The sequence below is a fragment of the Arachis hypogaea genome, chromosome 16 (assembly GCF_003086295.3).
Source record: "Arachis hypogaea cultivar Tifrunner chromosome 16, arahy.Tifrunner.gnm2.J5K5, whole genome shotgun sequence".
NCBI classification, from domain to species: domain Eukaryota; kingdom Viridiplantae; phylum Streptophyta; class Magnoliopsida; order Fabales; family Fabaceae; genus Arachis; species Arachis hypogaea.
In genome coordinates, this window is record NC_092051.1 from 136,101,890 (window position 1) to 136,121,032 (window position 19,143).

Here is a 19,143-nt window from a genome sequence, read left to right on the forward strand (position 1 = left end):
CCATGTTAATGAGGACTGGTCTTATGTGATAAAGATTTTTGAAGGAATTTTTAGAATATGCAACATGGTTTATGGCTCTTTAATCTATGACCATGAATTATTATTAAAAACTGATCATGATATGATGTATGAGATACCTTGATTTGATGGAAGTGTGGTAGAAGTTATCTGGTTTATGCTATTGATGGGCGGATAATTTATACGCTTTTTGGCATTGTTTTTAGTATGTTTTTAGTAGAATCTAGTTACTTTTAGGGATGTTTTCATTAGTTTTTATGTTAAATTCACATTTCTAGACTTTACTACGAGTTTGTGTGTTTTTCTGTGATTTCAGGTATTTTCTGGCTGAAATTGAGGGACTTGAGCAAAAATCAGATTTAGAGGTTGAAGAAGGACTGCTGATGTTGTTGGATTCTGACCTCCCTGCACTCAAAATGAATTTTCTGGAGCTACAGAACTCAAAATGGCGCGTTTCCAATTACATTGGAAAGTAGACATTTAGGGCTTTCCAGCAATATATAATAGTCCATACTTTGCCCAAGTTTAGACGACGCAAACTGGCATTCAACGCCAGCTCTCTGCCCAATTCTGGCGTCCAGCGCCAGAAACAAGCTGCAAAGTGGAGTTCAACGCCCAAACTGGCACAAAAGCTGGCGTTCAACTCCAAGAAGGACCTCTACATGTGCAACACTTAAGTTCAGCCCAAGCACACACCAAGTGGGCCCCGGAAGTGGATTTATGCATCAATTACTTACTTTTGTAAACCCTAGTAGCTAGTTTATTATAAATAGGACCTTTTACTATTGTATTAGACATCTTTGAATCTTGGGAATCATCTTTGGACGCCTGGTTCTTAGATCAGAGGGGCTGGCCATTCGGCCATGCCTGGACCTTTCACTTATGTATTTTCCAACGGTAGAGTTTCTGCACTCCATAGATTAAGGTGTGGAGCTCTGCTGTTCCTCAAAGATTAATGCAAAGTACTACTGTTTTCTATTCAATTCATCTTATTTCGCTTCTATGATATTCATTCGCACTTCAACCTGAATGTGATGAACGTGACAATCATCATCATTCCCTATGAACGCGTGCCTGACAACCACTTCCGTTCTACATTAGATTGAATGAGTATCTCTTAGATCTCTTAATCAGAATCTTCGTGGTGTAAGCTAGAATGATGGCGGCATTCAAGAGAATCCGGAAAGTCTAAACCTTGTCTGTGGTATTCCGAGTAGGATTCAATGATTGAATGACTGTGACGAGCTTCAAACTCGCGATTGCTGGGCATAGTGACAGACGCAAAAGGATAGTAAATCCTATTCCAGCATGATCGAGAACCGACAGATGAATAGCCGTGCCGTGACAGGGTGCGTTGACCATTTTCACTGAGAGGATATGATGTAACCATTGACAAGGGTGATGCCTCCAGACGATTAGCCGTGCCGTGACAGGGCATTTGGATCATTTTCCCGAGAGAAGATCGAAAGTAGCCATTGACAATGGTGATGCATTACATAAAGTCAGCCATGGAAAAGAGTAAGACTGATTGGATGAAGATAGCAGGAAAGCAGAGGTTCAGAGGAACAAAAGCATCTCTATTCGCTTATCTGAAATTCTCACCAATGATTTACATAAGTATTTCTATCCCTATTTTATTAATTAATTTCGAAAACCCCATTACTATTTTATATCCGCCTGACTGAGATTTACAAGGTGACCATAGCTTGCTTCATACCAACAATCTCCGTGGGATTCGACCCTTACTCACGTAAGGTATTACTTGGACGACCCAGTGCACTTGCTGGTTAGTTGTGCGAAGTTGTGAACCATGGTATTGGCATCATGTTTTTGGCGCCATCACCAGGGAAAGAAAGAGCAATGAATTTTACATAATCAAAGTGTAATCACAATTTCTGCGCACCAAATTTTTGGCGCCGTTGCCGGGGATTGTTCGAGTTTGGACAACTGACGGTTCATCTTATTGCTCAGGTTAGGTAATTTTCTTTTTGTTTTGTTTTCAAAAATTTTTCAAAAATCTTTCAAAATTTTCTCATTTGTTTTCAAAAAAAAATACAAAGAAATTAGAAAATCATAAAAATCAAAAATATTTTTTGTGTTTCTTGTTTGAGTCTTGAGTCATGTTATAAGTTTGGTGTCAATTGCATATTCATCTTGCATTTTTCAAAAATTCATGCATTCATAGTGTTCTTTATGATCTTCAAGTTGTTCTTGGTAAGTCTTCTTGTTTGATCTTTGCATTTGCATGTTTTGTGTCTTTTCTTGTTTTTCATATGCATTCTTGAATTCTTAGTGTCTAAGCATTAAAGAATTCTAAGTTTGGTGTCTTGCATGTTTTCTTTGCATTAAAAATTTTTCTAAAATATGTTCTTGGTATTCATCATGATCTTCATAGTGTTCTTGGTGTTCATCTTGACATTCATAGCATTCTTGCATGCATCACATGTTTTGATCTAAAATTCTCATGCATTGCATCATTTTTCTTGTTTTTCTCTCTCATCATAAAAATTCCAAAAATAAAAAAAAATATCTTTCCCTTTTTCTCTCTTAAAATTTCGAAAATTAGATTTGACTTTTTCAAAAATTTTTAAAATCTAGTTGTTTTTATGAGTCAAATCAAATTTTCAATTTAAAAATCTTATCTTTTTCAAAATCTTTTTCAAAAATCAAATCTTTTTCAATTTTCTTAGTTATTTTCGAAAATTCTAAAAACATTTTTCAAAAATATTTTTCTTATTTTTATACCAAATTTTCGAAAATAACATCACCAATTAATGTTTTGATTCAAAAATTTCAAGTTTGTTACTTACTTGTTAAGAAAGATTCAAACTTTAAGTTCTAGAATCATATCTTGTGATTTCTTGTGAATCAAGTCATTAATTGTGATTTTAAAAATCAAATCTTTTTCAAAACTAAGTTCAATCATATCTTTTCAAAAATATCTTCCTATCTTATTTTTTTCAAAAATTTGATTTCAAAATATCTTCTCTAACTTCTTATCTCCTTATCTTTTCAAAATTGATTTTCAAAATTTGTTTCAACTAACTAACTAACTTTTTGTTTGTTTCTTATCTTTTTCAAAACCACCTAACTAACTCTCTCTCTTTATTTTTCGAAAATATCTCCCCCTTTTTCAAAAAATTTCTTTTTAATTAACTAATTATTTTAATTTTTTGATTTTCATTTTCGAAAATTTCTAACCTTTTTCAAAATTACTTTTCGAAAATTACTAACTCTTTTTCAAAAACTATTTTCGAAAATCCTCTCCCTTTCTCATCCTATTCTATTTATTTATTCATCGACTAACACTTCTCTTCATCTCACATCACTGCTCCTATCCTTACCCTTGTGTTTGGATTCTTCATTTTTCTTCACCCCTATTCCTTTTCTTCTTCTACTAACAATAAGGAACCTCTTTACTGTGACATAGAGGATTCCTCTTCTTTTCTTTTTCTCTTCTCTTTCTTATGAGCAGGGACAGAGAAAAAGACATTCTTGTTAAAGCTGATCCAGAACCTGAAGATCCTTTTCAGTTCTTAACTGAATTCTTGCAGATCTGTGATACTGTTAAGACTAATGAAGTAGATCCTGAAGTCTACAGGCTCATGCTTTTCCCTTTTGCTGAAAGAGACAGAGCTAGAATATGGTTGGACTCTCAACCTAAAGACAACCTGAACTCTTGGGATAAGCTGGTCACGGCTTTCTTAGCCAAGTTCTTTCCTCCTCAAAAGCTGAGCAAGCTTAGAGCTGATGTTCAAACCTTCAGACAGAAAGAAGGTGAATCCCTCTATGAAGCTTGGGAAAGATACAAGCAGCTGACCAAAAAGTGTCCTTCTGACATGCTTTCAGAATGGACCATCCTGGATATATTCTATGATGGTTTATCTGAGCTATCAAAGATGTCATTGGATACTTCTGCAGGTGGATCCATTCACCTAAAGAAAACGCCTGCAGAAGCTCAAGAACTCATTGATATGGTTGCTAATAACCAGTTCATGTACACTTCTGAGAGGAATCCTGTGAGTAATGGGACGCCTATGAAGAAGGGAGTTCTTGAAGTTGATACTCTGAATGCCATATTGGCTCAGAACAAAATATTGACTCAGCAAGTCAATATGATTTCTCAGAGTCTGAATGGAATGCAAGCTGCATCCAACAGTACTCAAGAGGCTTCTTATGCAGAAGAAGCTTATGATCCTGAAAACCCTGCAATAGCAGAGGTGAATTACTTAGGTGAACCTTATGGAAACACCTATAACCCATCATGGAGAAATCATCCAAATCTCTCATGGAAGGATCAAAGGCCTCAACAAGGCTTTAATAATGGTGGAAGAAACAGGTTTAACAATAATAAACCTTTTCCATCATCCACTCAGCAACAGACAGAGAACTCTGAACAAAATACTTCTAATTTAGCAAACTTAGTTTCTGATCTATCCAAGGCCACTGTAAGTTTCATGAATGAAACAAGGTCTTCCATTAGAAATTTGGAAGCACAAGTGGGCCAGCTGAGTAAAAGGATCACTGAAATCCCTCCTAGTACTCTCCCAAGCAATACAGAAGAGAATCCAAAAGGAGAGTGCAAGGCCATTGACATAAGCACCATGGCCGAACCTGTAAGGGAAGGAAAGGACATGAATCCCAAGGGGGAAGACCTCCTGGGACGTCCAGTGATCAATAAGGAGTTTCCCTCTGAGGAACCAAAGGAATCTGAGACTCATCTAGAGACCATAGAGATTCCATTGAACCTCCTTATGCCATTCATGAGCTCTGATGAGTATTCCTCTTCTGAAGAGAATGAGGATGTCATCGAAGAGCAAAATGCCAAGTTTCTTGGTGCAATCATGAAGCTGAATGCCAAATTATTTGGTATTGAAACTTGGGAAGATGAACATCCCTTGTTCACCAATGAACTAAGTGATCTGGATCAACTGACATTGCCTCAGAAGAGACAGGATCCTGGAAAGTTCATAATACCTTGTACCATAGGCACCATGATCTTTAAGGCTCTGTGTGACCTTGGTTCAGGAATAAACCTCATGCCCCTCTCTGTAATAGAGAAGCTGGGAATCTATGGGGTGCAAGCTGCTAGAATCTCATTAGAGATGGCAGATAATTCAAGAAAACAGGCTTATGGACAAGTAGAGGACGTGTTAGTAAAGGTTGAAGGCCTTTACATCCCTGCTGATTTCATAGTCCGGGATACTGGAAAGGAAGAGGATGAATCCATCATCCTAGGAAGACCTTTCCTAGCCACAGCAAGAGCTGTGATTGATGTGGACAGAGGAGAATTGATCCTTCAATTAAATAAGAACAACTTTGTGTTTACAACTCAAGGATCTCTCTCTGCATCCATGGAGAGGAAGCAGAAAAAGCTTCTCTCAAAGCAGAGTCAACCAAAGCCCCCACAGTCAGACTCTAAGTTTGGTGTTGGGAGGCCACAACCAAACTCTAAGTTTGGTGTTGAACTCCCATATCCAAACTCTAAGTTTGGTGTTGGGGGAGTCTCAACAATGCTCTGAACATCTGTGAGGCTCCATGAGAGCCCACTGTCAAGCTATTGACATTAAATAAGCGCTTGTTGGGAGGCAACCCAATTTCTATTTATCTAACTATATTTTTCTTAGTTATATGTCTTTATAGGTTCATGATCATGAGGAGTCACAAAATAAATATAAAAATTGAAAACGGAATCAAAAACAGCAGAAGAAAAATCACACCCTGGAGGAAGCATCTGCCTGGCGTTCAACGCCAGAACAGAGCATGGTTCTGGCGCTGAACGCCCAAAATGGGCAGTATCTGGGCGCTGAACGCCCAAAATGGGCATCATCTGGGCGCTGAACGCCAGAATTGCACCCTGGAGAGGAGCTGGCGCTGAACGCCCAGAACAAGCATGGTTCTGGTGTTCAACGCCAGAAATGGGCAACAAATGGGCATTGAACGCCCAAAATGGGCACCAACCTGGCGCTGAACGCCCAGAGTTGTGTGCAAGGGCATTTTACATGCCTAATTTGGTGCAAGGTTGTAAATCCTTGAACACCTCAGGATCTGTGGACCCCACAGAATCCCCACCTACCTCCACTCACTTCTTCTCACCCCTCACCACTCTCTTTCACAAAATCCCATAAACACTCTTCCCCAAAACCCTTCACCAATCACCTCAATCTCTCTTCCCCATCACCTCCTCACCACTCACATCCACCCACTCATCCCCATAAACCTACCTCATAAACTCCAACTACCTTCAAAATTCAAAATCAATTTCCCACCCAAACCCACCCTAAATGGTTGAAACTCCACCCCCTCCCATCCCTATATATAACCCTCCACTCTTCCTCATTTTCACACAATACAACCCTCTCTTCTCTTCTTGGCCGAAACACAACCCCTTCTCCCTCTCCTCCATTTCTTCTTCTTCTTCATCTATTCTTTCTTCTCTTGCTCGAGGGCGAGCAAAATTCTAAGTTTGGTGTGGTAAAAGCATAAGCTTTTTGTTTTTCCATTACCATTGATGGCACCTAAGACCGGAGAATCCTCTAGAAAAGGAAAAGGGAAGACAAAAGCTTCCACCTCCGAGTCATGGGAGATGGAAAGGTTCATCTCCAAAGCCCATCAAGACCACTTCTATGATGTTGTGGCCAAGAAGAAGGTGATCCCCGAGGTCCCTTTCAAACTCAAAAGAAATGAGTATCCGGAGATCCGACATGAAATTCAAAGAAGAGGCTGGGAAGTTCTAACAAATCCCATCCAACAAGTCGGCATCCTAATGGTTCAAGAGTTCTATGCCAATGCATGGATCACCAAGAACCATGATCAAAGTAAGAACCCGGATCCAAAGAACTATGTTACAATGGTTCGGGGGAAATACTTAGATTTTAGTCCGGAAAATGTGAGGTTGGCGTTCAACTTGCCAAACATGGAAGAGAACGTACGCCCCTATACAAGGAGAGTCAACTTTGATCAAAGGTTGGACCAAGTCCTTATGGACATATGTGTAGAAGGAGCTCAATGGAAAATTGACTCAAAAGGCAAACCGGTTCAACTAAGAAGACTGGACCTTAAGCCTGTAGCTAGAGGATGGTTGGAGTTCATTCAATGCTCAATCATTCTCACTAGCAACCGGTCTGAAGTTACTATAGACCGGGCCATCATGATCCATAGCATCATGATTGGAGAAGAGGTGGAAGTTCATGAGATTATACCTCAAGAACTCTACAAGGTGGCTGACAAGTCCTCCACTATGGCAAGGTTAGCCTTTCCTCACCTCATTTGCCACCTATGCAATTCGGCTGGGGTTGACATAGAGGGAGATATCCTCATTAAAGAGGACAAGCCCATCACTAAGAAAAAGATGGAGCAAGCAAGAGAGCCCATTCATGGAGCTTAAGAGGCGTATGAAGCTCATCACCATGAGATCCCGGAGATGCCTCAAATGCATTTTCCTCCACAAAACTATTGGGAGCAAATCAACACCTCCCTAGGAGAATTGAGTTCCAATATGGAACAACTAAGGGTGGAACATCAAGAGCACTCCATCATCCTCCATGAAATAAGAGAAGATCAAAAAGCAATGAGGGAGGAGCAACAAAGACAAGGAAGAGACATAGAAGAGCTCAAAGACATCATTGGTTCCTCAAGAAGGAAACGCCACCATCACTAAGGTGGATTCATTCCTTGTTCTTATTTCTTCTGTTTTTCGTTTTCTATGTTATGTGCTTATCTATGTTTGTGTCTTCATTACATGATCATTAGTAGTTAGTAACTATGTCTTAAAGTTATGAATGTCCTATGAATCCATCACCTCTCTTAAATGAAAAATGTTTTAATTCAAAAGAACAAGAAGTACATGAGTTTCGAATTTATCCTTGAACTTAGTTTAATTATATTGATGTGGTGACAATGCTTCTTGTTTTCTGAATGTATGCTTGATCAGTGCATATGTCTTTTGAAGTTGTTGTTTAAGAATGTTAAATATGTTGGCTCTTAAAAGAATGATGACTAGGAGACATGTTATTTGATAATCTGAAAAATCATAAAAATGATTCTTGAAGCAAGAAAAAGCATCAAAGAACAAAGCTTGCAGAAAAAAAAAAGCAAGCAGAAAAAGCCAAAAGCTCTTAAAACCAAGAGGCAAGAGCAAAAAGCCAATAACCCTTAAAACCAAAAGGCAAGGGCAAATAAAAAGGATCCCAAGGCTTTGAGCATCAGTGGATAGGAGGGCCTAAAGGAATAAAATCTTGGTCTAAGCGGCTAAACCAAGCTGTCCCTAACCATGTGCTTGTGGCGTGTAGGTGTCAAGTGAAAACTTGAGACTGAGCGGTTAAAGTCAAGGTCCAAAGCAAAAAAAAAAAAGGAGTGTGCTTAAGAACCCTGGACACCTCTAATTGGGGACTTTAGCAAAGCTGAGTCACAATCTGAAAAGGTTCACCCAATTAAGTGTCTGTGGCATTTATGTATCCGGTGGTAATACTGGAAAACAAAGTGCTTAGGGCCACGGCCAAGACTCATAAAGAAGTTGTGTTCAAGAATCATCATACTGAACTAGGAGAATCAATAACACTATCTGAACTCTGAGTTCCTATAAATGCCAATCATTCTGAACCTCAATGGATAAAGTGAGATGCCAAAACTATTCAAGAGGCAAAAAGCTACAAGTCCCGCTCATCTGATTGGAGCTATATTTCATTGATAGTTTGGAATTTATAGTATATTCTCTTCTTTTTATCCTATTTGATTTTCAGTTGCTTGGGGACAAGCAACAATTTAAGTTTGGTGTTGTGATGAGCGGATAATTTATACGCTTTTTGGCATTGTTTTTAGTATGTTTTTAGTAGAATCTAGTTACTTTTAGGGATGTTTTCATTAGTTTTTATGTTAAATTCACATTTCTGGACTTTACCATGAGTTTGTATGTTTTTCTATGATTTCAGGTATTTTCTGGCTGAAATTGAGGGACTTGAGCAAAAATCAGATTTAGAGGTTGAAGAAGGACTGCTGATGCTGTTGGATTCTGACCTCCCTACACTCAAAATGGATTTTCTGGAGCTACAGAACTCAAAATGGTGCGCTTCCAATTGCGTTGAAAAGTAGACATCCAGGGCTTTCCAGCAATATATAATAGTCCATACTTTGTCCAAGTTTAGATGACACAAACTGGCGTTCAACGCCAGCTCTCTGCCCAATTCTGGCGTCCAGCGCCAGAAACAAGCTGCAAAGTGGAGTTCAACGCCCAAACTGGCACAAAAGCTGGTGTTCAACTCCAAGAAGGACCTCTACACGTGCAACACTTAAGCTCAGCCCAAGCACACACCAAGTGGGCCCCGGAAGTGGATTTATGCATCAATTACTTACTTTTGTAAACCCTAGTAGCTAGTTTATTATAAATAGGACCTTTTACTATTGTATTAGACATCTTTGAATCTTGGGAATCATCTTTGGACGCCTGGTTCTTAGATCAGAGGGGCTGGCCATTCGGCCATGCCTGGACCTTTCACTTATGTATTTTCCAACGGTAGAGTTTCTGCACTCCATAGATTAAGGTGTGGAGCTCTGCTGTTCCTCAAAGATTAATGCAAAGTACTACTGTTTTCTATTCAATTCATCTTATTTCGCTTCTATGATATTCATTCGCACTTCAACCTGAATGTGATGAACGTGACAATCATCATCATTCCCTATGAACGCGTGCCTGACAACCACTTCCGTTCTACATTAGATTGAATGAGTATCTCTTAGATCTCTTAATCAGAATCTTCGTGGTGTAAGCTAGAATGATGGCGGCATTCAAGAGAATCCGGAAAGTCTAAACCTTGTCTGTGGTATTCCGAGTAGGATTCAATGATTGAATGACTGTGACGAGCTTCAAACTCGCAATTGCTGGGCGTAGCGACAGACGCAAAAGGATAGTAAATCCTATTCCAGCATGATCGAGAACCGACAGATGAATAGCCGTGCCGTGACAGGGTGCGTTGACCATTTTCACTGAGAGGATAGGATGTAATCATTGACAAGGGTGATGCCTCCAGACGATTAGCCGAGCCGTGACAGGGCATTTGGATCATTTTCCCGAGAGAAGACCGAAAGTAGCCATTGACAATGGTGATGCATTACATAAAGCCAGCCATGGAAAGGAGTAAGACTGATTGGATGAAGATAGCAGGAAAGCAGAGGTTCAGAAGAACGAAAGCATCTCTATTCGCTTATCTGAAATTCTCACCAATGATTTACATAAGTATTTCTATCCCTATTTTATTAATCAATTTCGAAAACCCCATTACTATTTTATATCCGCCTGACTGAGATTTACAAGGTGACCATAGCTTGCTTCATACCAACAATCTCCGTGGGATTCGACCCTTACTCACGTAAGGTATTACTTGGACGACCCAGTGCACTTGCTGGTTAGTTGTGCGAAGTTGTGAACCATGGTATTGGCATCATGTTTTTGGCGCCATCACCAGGGAAAGAAAGAGCAATGAATTTTACATAATCAAAGTGTAATCACAATTTCTGCACACCAGCTATGCTTTGATTGTGAATCTTGCTGAGTCAAGAAAGTAAGTAATGCTTCTTTCTGTCCTGAGCTCAAATTAAAATCCGGTTTAACATCACTATCCTTTTGGTTTTGGTTGCTATTCTGCATCTGCCTCCTTTACAACCACATTATTGATTGATGAACCTAAGCCATTGCTCTTGTAATGTGGAGGATATCCATGTTTTTTGTAACATGTATTAGCCATATGACCATTCTTGCTACAGTGTAAACACTGTTTAATACCTCTGCCATTTCTCCTAGAAGCTCCTCTTTCTCTTCTACCTCTTCCTCTAGAAGAAGTACTTGAGTTCTCCATTCTCTCATTCTTAGAGCTAAACAATAGAGCTTTGCCATTCATCAGCATGATTTGAGACCTTACTATTGAAAATTGCTGATTCAGACCCCTAAGTAATCTCACTTCATTCGACTCTTCTTTATATCCTGATGCGTGAGCATCCTTTCTATCTTTTCCTAGTGAATTTGCATTCAAATTGTTGAGTTTAATCAAGATTTAATTACCTTTAGCCACTATGAATGCTACTTTGAGTTGTTTGTAATTTTTGTTTATTTCAGGTAGCATTCGGATGGATTTGACGGAGTTTTGTAGCAGAAAAGGAAGAAAGCGAATGATGCTGTCAACCCCGACCTCCTTTCACTCAAACCGGAATAACTTGAGCTATCGAGGTCCAATTGACGTGATTCTAGCGACATTGAAAAGCCAACTTTCAGAGCTTTCCAACGATATATAATAGTATACCCTTTTCTTCCATTTCATACGTACAACCCTACGCTAAACTTGAGAAACTCCAAATTCAGCGCCATATCAAAAGCTCCAAAGAAAGTTTGCGCGCATCACTCCACGCGCTGAACTTTAGTTAATCCAAGTTCAGCGTGGACTCAAGAAAAAGCACAAGTTTAGCCACTGCCTCCTCCACGCTGAACTTGGGAATTCTCAAGTTCATCGTGGACCTTAATGAAGGAGTGGTCCCCAATGCATTCCAAAGGCTACGAGAATCAATTAATTTATTTTGGTTAAACTTTTATTTTATTTATAATTAGGAAAAGATATTATTTTAGTTTTAGGAAATATATTTTAAATTAATTAGGATTAGATATAAAAGGAAAAAGAATCAGTCCTTCGGGCCAGAATCTCTTCTCTTCTACCTCATTCCGCAATTTACAGTTTTTAAAATCCTAGTTTTTCTCTCTGAACCATGAGCAACTAAACCTCCACTGTTAAGGTTAGGAGCTCTGTCTATATTGTATGGATTGATACTATTATTTTTCTATTTTTATTTATTTACTGATTATTATTTCAAGAATTATTTTCGCTCTTTATCTTATGAATTTGGGTGGAACGAAAGTATGACACTTGTTCTACTTGAGTTCTTGTATAACTTGAAAAAGCTCTTTACTTGAACAACAGCTTGAAAATAAATTCTCCTAAACTACTAAGTATTTGGACTTAACGGGATACGTGACATATAATCCTCTTATATTTGGGTAATTAGGATTTTTGTGGCATATAAACTAGAATTGAACTTCACCCTCTAATTGGAATTAAGTGACTAAGGAATTGGTGGTTGATGAATTTTAGAAGAGACTAAAAAGGTCTAAAGAATTAGGGTTTAGTCACATATAGTTTGCCATGAATTAAATCTTGCATGATTAAAATAGTTAATAAGAAAAGTCAATCCAGAAAATAGATATCTTTGAAACATTAACTGTTTCTCCATATATTATTCACAACTTATTTACTGCTTGCTTTCTGATATTCTGAATTTACTCTTAATGCTTTTGAACCTTCAACACCATTTTCTGTTTGTCTGACTAAGCCAATAACTTAACCATTGTTGCTTGATCCATCAATCCTCGTGGGATCGACCCTCACTCATGTGAACATGTGAAGTATTACTTGAAACGACTCGGTGCACTTGCCGGTTAGTTTGTGAATTTAAATTTCGCACCAAGTTTTTAGCGTCGTTGCCGGGGATTGATTGTGATTGGCAACTACTCGTTGTTTGATTGCTTAGATTAAATAATTTTTCTTTTAATTAGTTTTATTTTAGTATTATTAATTTCTATTTTCATTTTTTTCCTTTAATTTTTTTTTGCTTTTCGTTTCCCATCCCCTCTTTGATTTTACTTCTTTTTACTTTTGATTCTTTTCAAAACTGATGTCCTTTCCTTTTTTATTTTGCTTTTTATTTTTATTTTTTTTTATTTTCGTTTTGTTTCTGTCCATGATTAATTTTTTTTATCTTCCTATATTTTATTAGTTTTATTTTATTTTTGTCTTTAATTAAAAAAATATTTTGATTTATTTTATTTAATTTTTTTCTCTTAATTTCTGAAATTAAGTTTGGTGTCCCCTTAGTTGTTTTACTCTTCCTAGTTATTTTAGTTATTGACTTTGAATTTTATACTCCGTTTTGTTTATTAGTTATTTTATTTTATTATTTTTTTTACTCAGTTTATTTTCTTTATTCTGTTTTTCTTTTATTTCGTTTTCTTTTATATTTTATTTTATTTTCATTTTTTTCTATTATTTTTATTTTTCTTTATGTTCTTTCTTCTTTGCTTGCCTGTTTACCACATGGTGCGTTTAATTCTGTTTGGTATTTTGTGCTAAGGAAAAATAATGGAGAGATATCACATGGGTTACTACTCACACCCACGGAGTGATTCTTATTATTGTGGATGGAGGAACTACCCGAATTTTAGTTGGCAAAGTCAAAACCAAAGAAACTTCAGTGCTCCATGTTCTAACTATCAAGAATCACCATCTCCATATTCATACCAAGAACCATCACCTCTCTATCCATATCAAGAACCATCATATCTTTCTACCCATATCAAAAGCCATCATCTCCCTATTCATACCAAGAATCATCCTCTTTTTACTCTTATCAAGAACCATCATCTCTTTCTTATTCATATCAAGAGCCACCATCTCCTTATTCATATCAAGAGTCACCATCTCCTTATTCATATCAAGAACCATCAGCTCTTGAGTTTCACATGAAAGAATTCATACATGATATAAGGACGAGTGTCAAAAATGTAGAGAAATATGTGCAGTTGATTATCAAGCTCCAGGAAGAGGAACAAGCAAATTCCTTCCCAAGAGATATAATGCAAGTTCCTATGGAAGAAAGTGAGAAAATCAATCAAAGGAGTTCATACTCCAGTGAATTAGAGAATTTTTCACCCTCACTCATGGAAGAAGAGGAAGATGCAAAAACAAAAGAGGAATATGCACCAACAAAGAAGGAAGATGCACAAATAAAGGAAGTTGTAAGGGATGAAAATAATTATGAGAATCTACACTCCAATAAAGTAAAGAGTGGCATAGAGGGTGAGTTTATTGAACCACCAATTCAAGAAGTTCTTGATGAAGGGTACACTCCAACCATCACACAACACCCAAATTTTGAAATCAAAGAAGTAAAGACAATCAAGGAAAGCACAAAAAAGGAGATTGTGACCAAGAAATAAAAGACAGTATCCATGAAAAAGAGAAGACCAACAAAAAGCAATCCAACCTCTACCCCCAACAAGCAAGGTGAATCAAGCTAATAACAATAAAAGAAAGCTTGTTAGGAGAAATTCAAGTCCAAGGACACTAATTTTCACCTCTCCCCTCTTGGAGACATTTCTTTTAACCAACTGAAAGAAGAGGAAGAAAATTCAACAATCAATTGTTAAGCTAGTGACATTAAAGAAGCACTTGTGGGAGGCAACCCAACTACTAGTATCCTTAGTTTTGCAGTTACTTTAGTCTTAATTTTATCGTTATTTTGACTTTAGCATTACAGTTATTTTAGTTCTGATTTTAAATTATTGTATCTCATTTTTTTAGAATTTTTCTTATTTTACATGTGTTTTGGTTATGCAGATTGATTAGAACAGGAACAGGAGCAATTAAAAAGCATTTTTGACACCCTGGAGTTTTTCTTTACTTGGGGACAAGCAAACTTTTAAGTTTGGTGTTGGAGGAGCACAGCCGGAGGAATGAGATGGCCACCAGCATAACTGAGGTGGTTGAGTTGCTTTCATTCTATTTCCCCTTCTGTTCTTATTTTGTTGCCTTTTGTTTTCTGTTGCTTTGATTGCCTGCATGATCTTTAGTACTTTCAGTTCTTAGATTTAGTTTCATTCTGTTATTTGCTTTTAGTAAAAAAAAATTGTCTCATGTACCACTCACTGAGCTTGAATCTAAAAATAAAAGAAAAAGAAGTGATGTATTGCATGAGAAATTGAGTTTATATTTAAGAGTAGTCTTATTTACTTAAATGTGGTGGTGTTATCTGTGATTTTGAATGCATGATATGAACAGTGCATATTTGAATTTGAATTAAAGGATGTTGATGTATGAGGAACAGAAATTTAGAGGACTATTATGAATTCTCTGAATTAAACAAAAACTTAATCCTTGAAGCAAAAGAAATAGCAAAAAGAAAAGCAAGGTCCAAGGTTCTGGGCATCAATGGCTAGGAAGGTCAAATATGATTAAAAGCTCAAAGAGTTGTTTTCCTAGCCATATGCCTGTGGTGTAATTGTGTCAAGTAATCCTTGAGACAGAGCACTAAGAGTCGAGATCAAGTGCATTTAACAGAATATGTCAAAGGCTTTGGGCACCACTGTCTGGGAGTAACTGAAAGAAAAATCAGAACTTAAAGAGAGTTCCCTAGTTAAGTGCTTGTGGTGTTTTTGTGTCAAGTGAAACTTGAGAAAAAATATTTAAAGTCACGGCTAGGCTCAAGGTGCAAAGCACCAAGGAAAAGAAAATAAAATGAAATTTTTTGTGTTCAAGGATTAATCCGAAGTAAACAGATTAGAGAATTCATAATATTACCTAGATTCCAATTCCAAATGACAGTGACATTCCTCTGATTCAAATGATAGTGAGATGCCAAAACTATTCAGGATTACAGTGTATAAACCCCACTTTGAGAAGAGACAGGAGCTTAATTGAATACTCGTCTCTCATGCAAATTCACATCCTGAGCCTATATTAGTTTGGTTGCTTGAGGACAAGCAACAATTCAAGTTTGGTGTTGTGATGCGTGAGCATCCTTTCTATATTTTCCTAGTGAATTTTCATTCAAATTATTGAGTTTAATCAAGATTTAATTACCTTTAGCCACTATGAATGCTACTTTGAGTTGTTTAAAATTTTTGTTTATTTCTGGTAGAATTCGGATGGATTTGACGGAGTTTTGTAGTAGAAAAGGAAGAAAGCGAATGATGCTGTCAACCCCAACCTCCTTGCACTCAAACAAGAATAACTTGAGCTACAGAGGTCCAATTGAGGTGATTTTAAAAGCATTGGAAAGCTAACTTTCATAGATTTCTAACGATATATAATAGTATACTCTTTTCTTTTATTTCATACGTACAACCCTACGCTAAACTTGAGGAACTCCAAGTTCAGCGCCAGATCAAAAGCTCCAAAGAAAGTTTGCGTGCATCACTCCACGCTGAACTTAGGTTAATCCAAGTTCAGTGTGGACTCAAGAAAAAGCACAAGTTTAGCCACTGCCTCCTCCATGCTGAACTTGGGAATTCTCAAGTTCAGCATGGACTTTAATGAAGGAGTAGTCCCCAATGCGTTCCAAAGGCTACGAGAATCAATTAATTTATTTTAGTTAAACTTTTATTTTATTTATAATTAGGAAAAGATATTATTTTAGTTTTAGGAAATATATTTTACATTAATTAGGATTAGATATAAAAGGGAAAAGAATCAGCCCTTCGGGCCAGAATCTCTTCTCTTCTACCTCATTCCGCAATTTACAGTTTTTAGAATCCTAGTTTTTCTCTCTGAACCATGAGGAACTAAACCTCCACTGTTAAGGTTAGGAGCTCTGTATATTGTATGAATTGATACTATTATTTTTCTATTTTAATTCATGTACTGATTATTATTTCAAGAATTATTTTCGTTCTTTATCTTATGAATTTGGGTGGAATGGAAGTATGACCCTTGTTCTAATTGAGTTCTTGTATAACTTAGAAAAGCTCTTTACTTGAACAACAGCTTGAAAATAAATTCTCCTAAACTACTAATTATTTGGACTTAACGGGATATGTGACATATAATCCTCTTATATTTGGGTAATTAGGGTTTTTATGACATATAAACTAGAATTGAACTTCACGCTCTAATTGGAATTAAGTGACTAAGGAATTGGCAATTGATGAATTTTAGAGGAGACTAAAAAGATCTAAGGAATTAGGGTTTAGTCACATATAGTTTGCCATGAATTAAATCTTGCATGATTAAAATAGTTAATAAGAAAAGTCAATCCAGAAAATAGATATCTCTGAAGCCTTAACTGTTTCTCCATATATTATTCACAACTTATTTACTGCTTGCTTTCTAATATTCTGAATTTACTATTAATGATTTTGAACCTTCAACACCATTTTCTGTTTGTCTGACTAAGCCAATCACTTAACCATTATTGTTTGATCCATCAATCCTCGTGGGATCGACCCTCACTCACTTGAGGTATTACTTGGAACGACCCGGTGCACTTGCCGATTAGTTTGTGGATTTAAATTCCGCACCATATGCCCTCATAATGTTGAACTCACAGTTGCAGTTGCCTATACACCCCGAACATGTTAGTATTGGCCTGAGATTGTCTAACTTCTGCCAAATTGCTTTCTGCTTCGTGTAGTATGTTGTAACTGATAATTCTCCTTTCTTAATAGCAAATAACTCTTCCTCCAATTCAGCTACTCTATAGACATCTTCTTGACCATACCTGTGCCTCAATTCGTTTCATAGTTCTTCTGATGAATCAATCCGTACAATACTCTGAGCAATGTTTGGGCTTAGGGACTGGTTAATCCAAGAAACTAAACAATTATTGCATCGCTCCCGAGCTTCAAAGAGTGCATCATCCTCAGCTGATCTTTTGATGGTTCCATCAACAAATTTCTCTTTGTTCTTGGACCTCAGTGCCCTCCATATTGCTCTTTCCTATGTCTGGTAATTGTAGGCTCCAAGAATTGTTGAGATCAAGGCTGAATCTGGACTCTTTCCAGGGTGAAGAAAATATGGATTTGTCGGATCCAACGCTGGATTTGTTGAATTTCTTGTCAAATTTGATTGTCGTAGCAGGTTTAACTGATTCATAAGCTGCGCAAGTGCTTGAATATCAACAGAAAAGAATGGATTTCTTTCAGAAGCCATGACGTCACTTATATCAATGGATCTTTGAGATGATGTAGATCCAGATCTTTCTCTCTAAATTCGTTGATTGGAGTCTTTATTTCCACCAAATTAATGTGATTCGTGAAACAATCAAACTCTCATCAAACTCTTTCGTGTGAATCCAAGAGAGTAGGCAAGAAGAGACGGGAAGAAAGAATGGTTAAGGAAAGAAGAAAAATTACAAAAAAATTGCAAAAATCACTTTGATTCTTTAAGAAGCTCAATTTTTTACTAACCTAGCTCTCTGTTCACGCTCACTGCACCATGTTAAAATTGGTGAATTCTAGAGAGTTAGTGAAAAAGAACTTCATGAAGAGCATTGCTATGAAGAACCATGACTGAAGAGAGAAGCTTCAGGTCATTATACTTCATTTCTATGATTTTTTTTAATTGAGTTTGTTTACACATTCTGATATAAATAGTGTTCAGTGCTTATTAACCTTCTAGAAGCAGAACTCTAACTAACTCTCCTTATTTTGGTACAATAACTAACTTGTTACATTAGTTTCTCTAACCAACTAACTATACAACTACTTAGCTACTATACAACAACTCAGCTACTATAACAGAAGCTTTATCTCACCCAATACCATGCTCTGAAGTTTGAACGTGCAAATGTAATTATACTTGTACAATTAGATTTTTATAATTAGACTATAAATGTGTTGCCCAACCATGCCAAAAAAGGTTTTGTATGAGGTGTGACAACTCTTAGATGTTTGATTATATATGAAAGTATAGCATGTAAAAATATTTTTATGTGAATATAAAAGTTGAGATCGAATAATTATATAATTTGATATGTATGAAAAATTTGTTTATTATAATATTTATTAATTATTTATTATTATTTTCACAAGATAATTTCAAATAAAAAATAACTTTATATTTACAGAATGTTATAAATAAAATAACATATGAATTAAATTAATTTAAATTCGCGTTACATCAATAAATTAATAAAAAAATGATAAAATAGATACTAATATATACATCTTTCAAGAATTAAATAAATAGATAATGTGATTTTTAATCATCCTGAGCCTTAGCATTTTTTTAAAGTGGCTCGTATAGTTTTAGCCTTGGAGAAGGAGTTTCAAAACATTTTGAATTCCAACAAGTTATTATTCCTTCTACGATTAGTTGCTTTTGGGTTCCCCCTTTGATGAGTACTTTTATAATCAATTATGATGCTAGTTATTCAGGTTCTGGCAAGGTTCAGACAACCAATCGGGCCGGCCTTTTCGATTGGGTTAACTAAAAACTAATCATCTAGCCAGTCTGGTTGATCTCCAAAACCGCCCTACAAAAAATTAGTTAAAAAATCGGTGGTTAACTGATAAACTGGCAGAATCGGCCAGGG

At 36.7% G+C, this 19,143-nt stretch overlaps 1 non-coding gene across 1 annotated transcript; it reads right to left on the bottom strand.

Moving 5' to 3' along the window:
* Window positions 1–3,755: 3,755 nt before the first annotated feature.
* LOC112761286 (small nucleolar RNA R71) lies at window positions 3,756–3,863 on the bottom strand. The gene has a single exon (XR_003181687.1). It is a non-coding gene; the product is annotated as a small nucleolar RNA R71 (small nucleolar RNA).
* Window positions 3,864–19,143: the final 15,280 nt, after the last annotated feature.